This window comes from Miscanthus floridulus, chromosome 17 (genome assembly GCF_019320115.1).
Source record: "Miscanthus floridulus cultivar M001 chromosome 17, ASM1932011v1, whole genome shotgun sequence".
NCBI lineage: Eukaryota > Viridiplantae > Streptophyta > Magnoliopsida > Poales > Poaceae > Miscanthus > Miscanthus floridulus.
This window is the reverse complement of record NC_089596.1, coordinates 34820414-34823923: the sequence shown is the minus strand read 5'-3', so window position 1 is coordinate 34823923 and position 3510 is coordinate 34820414. Positions and strand designations below refer to the sequence as shown.

The following is a 3510-nucleotide window of genomic DNA, read 5'->3' as shown; positions in this document are numbered from 1 at the left end:
AATTAAATCTCCAAATACTATCATGCTTTATTCCTAGCTAGTTTATCGCTCGCCAAGGACAAAGAGTGAAACAGGCTCTTTAAAATGCCAAAATCAGATAGAGATAAATTGTTGGTGGGTGGAGAGAGATATTGAATGCTTTTTATTGGAATGGCTTCTTAAACAAAGATTTAGAGAGTGAGTTAAAAAATATGGATGAAGATGCTCTTACGGTCGAGAAGAGCGTTGGTTGTCGAAATTACGGCCTTACCGAAAATGGCCCTTTAATCTTATTATTATTATTGGGTCGAAGGAACCTTGTTTCGTTTTAGTGGGCTGACCTGCCACTTGCTTTAGCACGGCCCAACACAGCGCCGCCGCCGCCGCACCCTACTCACGACACCTCCACTCGCGCCTACAAAGGCATCGCTTTCGGCGGCGCCGCCCCCCCCGCCCTCCCGGCCTCCTCTCGACGCGCATCCCCCTCCCATACCCATGACCACCGACCGTCTCCTCCACTTTCTCCGAGCGCCGACAGGCTCTCCGGCTGCCGCCTCCACCCGCGCGGTTCGCTGGGGTCCTCCACAGACGCAGCGCGTTCAGTTCTGTCAGGGTGCTGCGGGGATGCGGCGCGCGTCCGTATCCTGCTCGAGCGCTGGCTCTGGCGGGGAGGGGGGACTAACGTACAAGGATGCCGGCGTGGACATAGACGCCGGCGCCGAGCTCGTGCGCCGCATCGCCAGGATGGCACCCGGGATTGGCGGCTTCGGCGGTCTCTTCCCCTACAGTAATGCGCTAGCATCACTTCATCTTTGCTAACCTATCCATTTTTTTGTTGTTGTAAAAAGAAGCAGCCGTTTTTTTTCCTGAGGATTCTTCTACATGTGCCGCGATTTGCAACTCAAGCAGGAAGTAAGCAAAAATAAGTTGGGTGAACAATGGTTGTCGATTAAGTGTAAATTAATTATCAATTTTAACTGGTGAAAGGTGCAAATCTAACGCTTTTTTTTAGAAATTTGTCAGTGGGACAATTGTAGAAGTCTGCAGTATGCACCATGTAGTTGGATGGTTTATTTGCTACTGCTCACCTTATGCAGCAATATAATACCAATTTTGTGATCCTTCCTTGCACTGCCAATTCTGAAATTTTGCTTTCCTGTTGCTTTATTTGAACAGATGACGATTATCTTGTTGCTAGCACCGACGGGGTGGGGACAAAGCTGAAGCTTGCTTTTGAAACTGGTATTCATGATACAATCGGCATTGACCTGGTATGAGCTTAGTTGCATGCATGTACGCTGTTTTCCTTATCTCTGTCGCAGATTGATTGAATGGATTTAGGTTATTGTGGCAGGTGGCAATGAGTGTCAATGACATTGTAACTTTAGGTGCAAAACCATTGTTCTTCCTAGATTACTATGCAACGAGCAAGCTTGATGTTGATCTTGCAGGAGAAGGTACTTGCACTTACATTTGTTTTCTCACCTGAAACAAAATATTTTTGCCCTGCTCATACTTATTACTTGGTCTTCTGCTCAATTTGCCTCATAAGTACTTGTATAAATTATGTAGGTTATCAAGGGGATTAGGGATGGGTGCGAACAATCAGATTGTGCTCTCCTAGGAGGGCGAGGTAACATTTTCTGAAATTAAACTACCATGACTTAGCAATTCAACCATGCGGTATTGCAGTATTATCCTTGTAAGCTGCAGTAGCTGTATATGAATGGATCAAATGTCTCGAACTGCCAGACTGTCTACCTATTGCTGCATGTTTGTTATCTTATAATTGTTTGCTCGATTATTTATCTGGAATCATTTGGCATAACTCCCTTTACTAAGAAGCAGGGATTTCAATGTTTATGCTTGTTGATTAATAATATCAGTGTAACAAAATATTCTGATTATTTTTTTGCTTTTTATACCTTTAATTCCATATCAATTCAAATGAATCCACATGAAGCATTTCATGTGTATTACTTTTATGAAAAGCCAAAAACAGTTGAACTGATCATTGAATAATTGATCATTACAGACAGCAGAAATGCCTGGTTTCTATGCAGAGGGTGAATATGATCTAAGTGGTTTTGCTGTGGGTGTTGTGAAGAAGGATAAAGTCATTGATGGAAAAAACATTGCTAAGGGAGATGTCCTTATAGGTCTTCCTTCCAGTGGGGTTCATTCTAACGGGTTCTCTCTTGTTAGAAGGTATTGTACCTTTTTGAATTCCGCTTGTTTCAATCTGTAATATATCATTGGATTATGAATTTATTTATTTATCTCTTCCTACTTCCTATTTGTTGAACATTATATGTATCTGGTTAATGATGGTTGAAAATCCTTAACTTTCAAGGGTACTGGAGAAAAGCGGACTTTCCTTGAGTGACCATGCTCCCAAGAAATGATGGCATAACAACTACTGTTGGTGAAGCTCTAATGGCACCAACTGTCATCTATGTTAAGCAGGTTGGGTTTTCTTATGTGTATCTATATCTCATATTTCCTTCAGACTTTTACAGAAGTTTTAATCTAAATTGTTTGAAATGAAAAAGGTGCTTGAGATTATTAAGAAAGGTGGTGTGAAAGGACTAGCGCCACATCACTGGTGGTGGTTTTACTGACAATATCCCAAGAGTATTTCCTTCTGGACTCGGGGCAAAGATTTTTACTGGGTCATGGGAAGTGCCTCCTGTCTTCAACTGGCTTCAACAGGCAAGAACAAATGATCCTCAAGCTTCACCTATGATTTTCAGCATCTGCATGTGCTGGATAGATACTCTGTACCTAGATCTAGATACCTTTAACATCTATCATTACATATTTTGTAGGTTGGAAACATTGATGATGCAGAGATGCGGCGAACATTCAATATGGGCATTGGAATGGTTCTTGCGGTAAGCAGAGAGTCAGCGGACAGAATTATCGAAGACACCCATGTATCAAATCCTGCTTATCACATTGGAGAGGTGATTCGAGGGTGACGGGGTTCAGTACTGTCTGACCTTTTATGGCCGTCATTGCTTGTAGTGGCTTGAGACTTGTTGGTCGGCTGGGCAAAGCAGCCCAGTTTATGTAACAACATTAATCTTGTGGGGTTAAGTTCTGCACCACTACTACCGCTAGAAAGCGAAGGGTAACCAAATAATTATTCGAGTGGTTCCACGGGAACTTGGCCCTACACGTCTGATACTGTTATTTGGGACATGGTCCTTTTGTCTAGAGAAGGCCACTGGGGGGAAATTCAGATGTCCAGAATTTTCATGGAGAGCGGTATCAGTTTCGTTTGAGTAAATTTAAATAACTAAATAAATTTATTCATTTGGTACATTTTAATCGATTGCATGTAACTGCACATACTTGGCCTATATTATCACAAAACAAAACGTGCAACCCTGGATATGGCAGAGTGACATTTGAGGTCAACAAGCAAGTGGAACACTGTTCTGAGGTACGGGAATCGAACCAATCCATCTGAAAGTACAGTGTTCCAAGGTGAGGCATTTTCTTTGTTGCGATGAAAAATGAACTTGG

At 42.6% G+C, this 3510-nt stretch overlaps 1 pseudogene; it reads left to right on the top strand.

Moving 5' to 3' along the window:
• The first annotated feature begins 435 nt into the window (after nucleotides 1-435).
• Nucleotides 436-2960, top strand: LOC136518619 (phosphoribosylformylglycinamidine cyclo-ligase, chloroplastic/mitochondrial-like; annotated as a pseudogene).
• The last annotated feature ends 550 nt before the right edge of the window (nucleotides 2961-3510 follow it).